The following is a 10,541-nucleotide window of genomic DNA, read 5'->3' on the forward strand; positions in this document are numbered from 1 at the left end:
AGACATGGTTGGAACAAGTTAGGTGAGAGGGTGGTGGAGGCCAAAACCATAATCATAATCGTCTGTATCAAACCTTATTACAGGTAAAACCAGTAGGCAGTCTACTGTATTTTATCAAACCGTTATTAGTATAATAGATCTCGTAATAATTTTGCAAAAATAATGGCATTTACTATTTTTAAAAGATTATTAGCAAATTTACAGAAATGGTGCATTCGGAAGACAAAACCGTGGTAGACATGGTTGGAACAAGTTAGGTGAGAGGGTGGTGGAGGCCAAAACCATAATCATAATCATCTGTATCAAACCTTATTACAGGTAAAACCAGTAGGCAGTCTACTGTATTTTATCAAACCGTTATTAGTATAATAGATCTCGCAATAATTTTGCAAAAATAATGGCATTTACTATTTTTAAAAGATTATTAGCAAATTTACAGAAATGGTGCATTCGGAAGACAAAACCGTGGTAGACATGGTTGGAACAAGTTAGGTGAGAGGGTGGTGGAGGCCAAAACCATAATCATAATCATCTGTATCAAACCTTATTACAGGTAAAACCAGTAGGCAGTCTACTGTATTTTATCAAACCGTTATTAGTATAATAGATCTCGTAATAATTTTGCAAAAATAATGGCATTTACTATTTTTAAAAGATTATTAGCAAATTTACAGAAATGGTGCATTCGGAAGACAAAACCGTGGTAGACATGGTTGGAACAAGTTAGGTGAGAGGGTGGTGGAGGCCAAAACCATAATCATAATCATCTGTATCAAACCTTATTACAGGTAAAACCAGTAGGCAGTCTACTGTATTTTATCAAACCGTTATTAGTATAATAGATCTCGTAATAATTTTGCAAAAATAATGGCATTTACTATTTTTAAAAGATTATTAGCAAATTTACAGAAATGGTGCATTCGGAAGACAAAACCGTGGTAGACATGGTTGGAACAAGTTAGGTGAGAGGGTGGTGGAGGCCAAAACCATAATCATAATCAGCTGTATCAAACCTTATTACAGGTAAAACCAGTAGGCAGTCTTCTGTATTTTATCAAACCGTTATTAGTATAATAGATCTCGTAATAATTTTGCAAAAATAATGGCATTTACTATTTTTAAAAGATTATTAGCAAATTTACAGAAATGGTGCATTTGGAAGACAAAACCGTGGTAGACATGGTTGGAACAAGTTAGGTGAGAGGGTGGTGGAGGCCAAAACCATAATCATAATCATCTGTATCAAACCTTATTACAGGTAAAACCAGTAGGCAGTCTACTGTATTTTATCAAACCGTTATTAGTATAATAGATCTCGTAATAATTTTGCAAAAATAATGGCATTTACTATTTTTAAAAGATTATTAGCAAATTTACAGAAATGGTGCATTCGGAAGACAAAACCGTGGTAGACATGGTTGGAACAAGTTAGGTGAGAGGGTGGTGGAGGCCAAAACCATAATCATAATCATCTGTATCAAACCTTATTACAGGTAAAACCAGTAGGCAGTCTACTGTATTTTATCAAACCGTTATTAGTATAATAGATCTCGTAATAATTTTGCAAAAATAATGGCATTTACTATTTTTAAAAGATTATTAGCAAATTTACAGAAATGGTGCATTCGGAAGACAAAACCGTGGTAGACATGGTTGGAACAAGTTAGGTGAGAGGGTGGTGGAGGCCAAAACCATAATCATAATCATCTGTATCAAACCTTATTACAGGTAAAACCAGTAGGCAGTCTACTGTATTTTATCAAACCGTTATTAGTATAATAGATCTCGTAATAATTTTGCAAAAATAATGGCATTTACTATTTTTAAAAGATTATTAGCAAATTTACAGAAATGGTGCATTCGGAAGACAAAACCGTGGTAGACATGGTTGGAACAAGTTAGGTGAGAGGGTGGTGGAGGCCAAAACCATAATCATAATCATCTGTATCAAACCTTATTACAGGTAAAACCAGTAGGCAGTCTACTGTATTTTATCAAACCGTTATTAGTATAATAGATCTCGTAATAATTTTGCAAAAATAATGGCATTTACTATTTTTAAAAGATTATTAGCAAATTTACAGAAATGGTGCATTCGGAAGACAAAACCGTGGTAGACATGGTTGGAACAAGTTAGGTGAGAGGGTGGTGGAGGCCAAAACCATAATCATAATCATCTGTATCAAACCTTATTACAGGTAAAACCAGTAGGCAGTCTACTGTATTTTATCAAACCGTTATTAGTATAATAGATCTCGTAATAATTTTGCAAAAATAATGGCATTTACTATTTTTTAAAGATTATTAGCAAATTTACAGAAATGGTGCATTCGGAAGACAAAACCGTGGTAGACATGGTTGGAACAAGTTAGGTGAGAGGGTGGTGGAGGCCAAAACCATAATCATAATCATCTGTATCAAACCTTATTACAGGTAAAACCAGTAGGCAGTCTACTGTATTTTATCAAACCGTTATTAGTATAATAGATCTCGTAATAATTTTGCAAAAATAATGGCATTTACTATTTTTAAAAGATTATTAGCAAATTTACAGAAATGGTGCATTCGGAAGACAAAACCGTGGTAGACATGGTTGGAACAAGTTAGGTGAGAGGGTGGTGGAGGCCAAAACCATAATCATAATCATCTGTATCAAACCTTATTACAGGTAAAACCAGTAGGCAGTCTACTGTATTTTATCAAACCGTTATTAGTATAATAGATCTCGTAATAATTTTGCAAAAATAATGGCATTTACTATTTTTAAAAGATTATTAGCAAATTTACAGAAATGGTGCATTCGGAAGACAAAACCGTGGTAGACATGGTTGGAACAAGTTAGGTGAGAGGGTGGTGGAGGCCAAAACCATAATCATAATCATCTGTATCAAACCTTATTACAGGTAAAACCAGTAGGCAGTCTACTGTATTTTATCAAACCGTTATTAGTATAATAGATCTCGTAATAATTTTGCAAAAATAATGGCATTTACTATTTTTAAAAGATTATTAGCAAATTTACAGAAATGGTGCATTCGGAAGACAAAACCGTGGTAGACATGGTTGGAACAAGTTAGGTGAGAGGGTGGTGGAGGCCAAAACCATAATCATAATCATCTGTATCAAACCTTATTACAGGTAAAACCAGTAGGCAGTCTTCTGTATTTTATCAAACCGTTATTAGTATAATAGATCTCGTAATAATTTTGCAAAAATAATGGCATTTACTATTTTTAAAAGATTATTAGCAAATTTACTGAAATGGTGCATTCAGAAGACAAAACCGTGGTAGACATGGTTGGAACAAGTTAGGTGAGAGGGTGGTGGAGGCCAAAACCATAATCATAATCATCTGTATCAAACCTTATTACAGGTAAAACCAGTAGGCAGTCTACTGTATTTTATCAAACCGTTATTAGTATAATAGATCTCGTAATAATTTTGCAAAAATAATGGCATTTACTATTTTTAAAAGATTATTAGCAAATTTACAGAAATGGTGCATTCGGAAGACAAAACCGTGGTAGACATGGTTGGAACAAGTTAGGTGAGAGGGTGGTGGAGGCCAAAACCATAATCATAATCATCTGTATCAAACCTTATTACAGGTAAAACCAGTAGGCAGTCTACTGTATTTTATCAAACCGTTATTAGTATAATAGATCTCGTAATAATTTTGCAAAAATAATGGCATTTACTATTTTTAAAAGATTATTAGCAAATTTACAGAAATGGTGCATTCGGAAGACAAAACCGTGGTAGACATGGTTGGAACAAGTTAGGTGAGAGGGTGGTGGAGGCCAAAACCATAATCATAATCATCTGTATCAAACCTTATTACAGGTAAAACCAGTAGGCAGTCTACTGTATTTTATCAAACCGTTATTAGTATAATAGATCTCGTAATAATTTTGCAAAAATAATGGCATTTACTATTTTTAAAAGATTATTAGCAAATTTACAGAAATGGTGCATTCGGAAGACAAAACCAATTTTTCACTTTTGACAATTGAGCACCTGCTACATCCAGATTCTAGGGAGGAAAGGAAGGACGATCTTACTGGATCCCATAGCCTCTCCGAGGCACAAACCAGGCTTTTACATAACCCCCCCCCCCCTGCACCAGAGCTTTTTAAAATAGTAAATGCCATTATTTTTGCAAAATTATTACGAGATCTATTATACTAATAACGGTAAATAAATAATAAATAGTAAATAAATCAAAATCAGTTACATTATTTTATCTTATTCATAGCATAAATGTTCTCGAAGATTACTAAAAAGAAATTGAATTAGACTACAGCAAATTGGCAAACTTTACCTTGTATCTGTTTCCACCGAGTTTGTTTGGGGCGTTCTTCAACATATCAGCAATACTTGTCTCAACATCTCTTTCAGTTGCATTAGTGTGGGTGTTGATACAGGCTTCTGGAAATTTATAAGAATTAATTAATATATATAATTATAATTCACTTTGCTATTCCCCATTCCACAGTCCTCTCGTCCTTCCCACTTCCCTGTCCCCACATCATCCCCACTATTCCCACTTCCCTGTCCCATCGTCATCCTTACCATTTTCCCCTCCCCTGTCCTTCTTCCTCCCCCACCATCTCCCATTCACCTGTCCCTTTGTCCTCCCCAGCATTCCCCTGTCCCCACCATCCCCAACTCCCCAGTCCCCTCGTCCTCCCCACCATTACCCACTCCTCTGTCCCCTCGTCTTCCCCACCATACCCCCCTCTCGTCCTCCCCACCATTCCAAACTACCTCATCCGATGCATTCTATAATGGTCTGATGCTTCCATCAGAAAATTGGGAACATCAAATGATCTGATATTCCCATCACTGAAAAATAAGAACAGCTAAAAAAATGAAATGAAAAAAATAAAAAAATAAACTATACTCATGAAATGAACGGTATGGTAAACAACACAGCTCAATTTCAATGCAATGTCACACAAAATTATTAAATCGAAATGAAAATAAATTGAAATCTATGAAAATTCAAATTATCAATACAATCGGAAATATTGAAATAATATCGCAACATAATATAGTGTGGGTTGCTCTTACGTGCAACAGACGGTGCTGTTTTTCAAAAAAGGCATGGTTTTACCTGTCACAAGTGTGGCATCTATACTTATACTCACGAAATGAACGGTATGGTAAACAACATAACTCAATTGCAATGCAATGTCACAATAACATTTAATAACAATAATAACAATAACATTTAAATATACTTTAAGATATAATCTAGAAGAAAATAAGAACATTGAAACGGTTCATGAACTCGATTTCAATAAAGGACACTATGGGGAACTTTGAAAAACAGTTAATGAGTATAATTAGACAGACTTGTTGCTAGGCAGAGGAGTAAATAATGAGATATATGGCAAATTTTGCAAAATATACGGCACACAAACATTCATACCCAAACAAAGCAAAATGCTAGGTAAGAACAAAGCAGTTGGCCCGTAGGGGAAAGGAGATACCCACAAGACTGGAATACAAGTCATTAACAAGCACACAAGTACTACACTACACAACAACCGCACTACTACCAGAACTGGACGAATCACTACCAAAACAACACATTGCACATCACTACCAAAACAACACAACACAACACAAGCATTGGCAAAGAATATAGACCAGTTGCACTAACATCCCACATAATAAAATTATTTGAGAGTGATCAGGAGTCAGATTACTAGTTTTATAGAGACCAATGACCTCCACAATCCAGGCCAACAAGGATTTAGAGCAGTTTCTATGATCGAGCCACTGAGATCTATAAAGAATTCTGATCAAGAAAGAGATCTAGGGGTGGTTTTAGATAGAAAACTATAACCTGAGGATCATATTAAGAACATTCTGCGAGGGGCCTATGCTACACTTTTTAACTTTAGAATTGCTTTTAAATACATAGGTCAAAAAGTTTTAAAAGTTTTAAAAGTTTTTTAAACCTCTCGTGTATCATGAGTGTGTTAAAGCATCAGATGGTGCATTCAGATGATGAATATTACCTAGTTCCTTCATCTGGGAAGAATGAACACATATTGGTGCATTCGGTGAATAAAACTAACTACTGTAGTTTAATTGATCAACAGACTGTATATCATATGCAGACTGTATGTGGATCTGCGGGCCACTCCAAACAACACCCTGGTGGACCAAGCTCCACCAGGGCTAAAGCACAAAGTGATATAGATGTGATAGAGAAACTAGGTCAAATGGAGGAGTAGGTCTGTATATTAAACAGCACCTGACGTGCACAGAGCTACTAAACTCAATGTGGTGGTAGAGTGGTGGGGGGGGGGGGAAACATTGCAGAAAAAAACAAAAATACAATTTGGTCAACAAAACAGCATTGTTTAAAATAGAAGACATGGGTTGTCATTTTGGGGGTAAGGTAGGTTACATTGAGTTAATTAGTTAGTACTTAGTTTTTATCTTAAACTGGTTGGGAGAGGTACAGTGTTGCTGTGCTGGTGAAAGAACACCTAAAGGTAAATTAAATAATGATTGCGAATCCACAAGAAGTTGACATAATATCGCTAGAGATCTGCAATCAGGATGATAAACTTTCCTTAAAGAATTTGACAAACACTTGCTGATAGGACATGAAGTAAATGAAATGTATGTCAAGTTTTGTGAAATATATGATAAAAGCACAACAAAATTTGTACCAAAGGAGAGATGCAGAACTAGGAAAAGGGGTTTGTTCAACAGAAATTGCGAGAGGGCCTGAGACCCAAACACACACAAATGGAATCAATATATAGCAAGAGGCCAAACCCCCAAACATACAAGCGATGCAAAGATGCGAGAAACAGCAGCAGCATTAAGGAGAGGGACTTAAGGACCATAAATAAAGTGTGAAAATAAACTCGAGTAAATTTTTTTAACTACTCTCGACAGTGAAGAAAAACAAATATTCAGACGATTTGTGTTAGAATCATTAATCTTACACTTTCGGTCATATTCAACAACACAAATACATACACACACATTCCTGTTGCTGTAGCAAGTGAAGAATTACACACACAGATCACAATAACGTGATGCATCAAATGAACAAATCCACAAGGGCCGTGACGAGGATTCGAACCTGCGTCCGGGAGCATCCCAGACACTGCCTTAATCGACTGAGCTACAACAGGGTAAAAGGGTTGAAACCGAAGTTCTACTGAACTTACTGGATCCCATAGCCTCTCCGAGGCACAAACCAGGCTTTTACACAACCCCCCCCCCCTGCACCCGAGCTATGTCAACAGGCCGTTCTCCCTCTTCGCCCTTCCGAATGCACCATATCAGTAAATTTTTTAATAATCTTTTAAAAATAGTAAATGCCACTATTTTTGCAAAATTATTACGAGATCTATTATTCTATAGAATAATGCATATAAATGCATATATGCATATAAATACAAAACATAAATACAAAACAAGTAAATGTAAATAATTTTACCTTGCACCTAGATCCACCAAGCCTGTATGGCGCGCGTTTCAGTACTTCGGAAATCTAGAACTATCTTGAATCTCTAATCTGCAATGAAACAATACATATTATTGCACTTACCAAAACATGGATGAATGTAGAAAATACAGAACTATTAGCTGAATATCAAATAAATGGATTTAATCTATTTCACACAGATAGATATATTACACCGTGTATATTAGGTAATACCTAACATACACGCCTCCACACACACTACATTTGAAATGTAGTCTCAAAAAGACTACATTTCAACAGCAAAGATTACTCCATAAAAAAATAATTAAATTATTGACCAACATGAGAGAGGGTTAGCCAACATGAGAGGGTTGTGTTGATTGCCTGAAAATATTTAAATTGTGTAATGTATTGAATGGCATTTTTCAAGTTACAACATTTTTTAAATTACTGAACTAGGTTCTAGGCTTTGCTAGGCTTAATTCAATTATTACAGATAAGCCTAACCTAGCCTAGAACCCAGTGGGTTTTCTTCCTATTGGGGAGTGTTGTACATGCCTCGCCTCCACATACACACTAGCACAGCCAGGCCTCGCCTCCACATACACACTAGCACAGCCAGGCCTCGCCTCCACATACACACTAGCACAGCCAGGCCTCGCCTCCACATACACCAGCACTGCCAGGCCTCGCCTCCACATACACCAGCACTGCCAGGCCTCGCCTCCACATACACACTAGCACAGCCAGGCCTCGCCTCCACATACACACTAGCACAGCCAGGCCTCGCCTCCACATACACCAGCACTGCCAGGCCTCGCCTCGCCTCCACATACACCAGCACTGCCAGGCCTCGCCTCCACATTTAAACCAACCAAGCCCACAAATACGTTAACATGGACCAGCATTACACCGTCTAACATACTCTGTCAGATGTAACAACTAAATTTGTGAATTCAAGACCAAATCTATTGTATAACACAGTGTTAGTACGAGAAAAACATTACTTACATTCGAAGCCGTGTTTTAAAATGGCGGCGGTCTTGTACTGACGCTCCAAACTTTGTGTTCGTTTGCGTATGATGAACGTGTGACAATTTACTACAACAATTATTTAATTATTCTTATTCTTTATTTTAATATTTTTAGGGTACATGAAATTTCAAACTTATTTGCACACAATAATATAATTGCATTGTCATAACCTTTATATATTACGGAAAATACGATGACATGAACGAAGTCAAAGTGAAGTTGAAGTCAAAGTCATTCGCCGAACGTATTAGTCATTTTTTTTCTCCCAAACGATAGGGGTAACAAATCCACAGAGAATATAAGTGTACAGTAAAGTCAATTTTATTCAGGAAAGTACATACATAGTTGATTTACAAACATAATGTTGGATTTATAGATAGAGCTAGTGCATACAATACCTAAAGCCACTATAGTAGGCATATAGCATTTCAGGCAACCGGGCAGTATATATGGACCCCTTACTCAAATCTCTGAATATGTTAGATATTAAGTCCCTGCACATACTCTCATGTGTATTTTATATATATAAAACGCTGCACTGTAATGTCAATCCTGACCTTAAAAGCTTCCTAGAAGGTTGTAACAGATCCCATGAGCACCACACCAGAAACAAATACCTATTTGATATTCCAAGAGTACGACTTAGTCAAACTAGAAATGCTTTACAAATCAAGAGACCTCGAATGTGGAATGACCTTCCCAATTATGTTAAAAACTGTACCTCTCCCAACCAGTTTAAGATAAATAAAGATAAATTTATAAGTTAAGAAAAATTCCACAAATCAACAACCCTGTTACTGACCCTGTATTTACCCAAGTCTTTCCTAAATCTAAACTTATCCAATTTATACCCATTGTTTCGTGTTCTATCTTGTGTTGACAATTTTAATACCCTATTAATATCCCCTTTGTTATATCTATTCAGGAAATTGTGGTTGATCTCGAACCCATTGATAATGTGACGACTTATACAGAATTTTGTAACTATATCATCAAGATTGTAACCAGCTTAGCTAAATGTAGTGTGGGGTTCAGTCCCTAAGCCCATATATGTGCCTCTCTAACCATTTAGGTTACAGGGCAAAAACATAAAAACAAAGGTAACTGCAGAAGGCCTATTGGCCCATACCAGGCAGCTCCTATCTATAACAGATAAACACTAAGTACTACCTAATTAACTCAATGTAACCTACCAACCTAACCCCTTATCCACCTAACCTATCCACCGCTGCCCACTGGATGGGGGGCGGTGTGCAGGACAAACATATAAATTTTGATACTAGCTCTCCACATATGTCAGTTGCTTAACACTTTAGTGCGCGCGGCGTTCTGGGCGCTCAAGCGTAAACACAAAAAAGTTTATAATCTTTTCACGCTCCTAACCTCAATTCTCAAGCTACGTTTTTCATTTTGGTATCAATGCGTTGGCAATAAAATTATCTACAAGATCATATGCATAAAATGTCACCGAAGCCTTTGGTATCCCACCACGAAGTAAATAAACACGAAGATGACTCGCCGTGACACCCAAACAGGAAGTAAATGTTCATACTCTTTCGTTTGTTGCCAGCCTCACAGTCATCTTACAGCGCTCATTTTGATATCACTGAACTCGCAATAAAATTCCCCACCCAGACATATGCCTATCAATGTCTAATTATGGTATCGGGTGACCCGCACGAGTGTGGGAACTGGGTGAAGCGTTAGCCGTGATTTCAGCAGGGACGACACTGTTGGGATGCAGTGCTTTGAATGTTTATACTTATTTAACTCTCCTGACATTATTTCTGAAGCTACGTATTTCATTTTTATAGCAATGTGTTCGCAATAGAAAGTTCTATAAGAACATGGGTAGAGTTGGCCAACACAGCGTCAAATAAATTTGCGGCGAATAAAATCTTACGCGTGTTTGTACCCGTGAGCGTCAAAAGTTTTTACTTTGCTCATGTTTTTCAAGTTTATACTTGTTTCACACCGTTTTTTTTGTATAGTGTTCGGAATAAAATTCCCTACACAGACATATGCATATCAAATACAATTCCTT

At 36.6% G+C, this 10,541-nt stretch overlaps 1 long non-coding RNA gene across 1 annotated transcript; it reads right to left on the reverse strand.

The window, feature by feature from the left end:
• Positions 1-4,133: 4,133 nt before the first annotated feature.
• LOC138360865 (uncharacterized) lies at positions 4,134-8,498 on the reverse strand. Its single transcript, XR_011226696.1, has 3 exons — positions 8,474-8,498; positions 7,475-7,552; positions 4,134-4,428 (listed from the first exon to the last, which is right to left on the reverse strand). It is a non-coding gene; the product is annotated as an uncharacterized lncRNA (long non-coding RNA).
• Positions 8,499-10,541: the final 2,043 nt, after the last annotated feature.

This window comes from Procambarus clarkii, unplaced genomic scaffold, assembly GCF_040958095.1.
Source record: "Procambarus clarkii isolate CNS0578487 unplaced genomic scaffold, FALCON_Pclarkii_2.0 HiC_scaffold_124, whole genome shotgun sequence".
Lineage (NCBI taxonomy): Eukaryota > Metazoa > Arthropoda > Malacostraca > Decapoda > Cambaridae > Procambarus > Procambarus clarkii.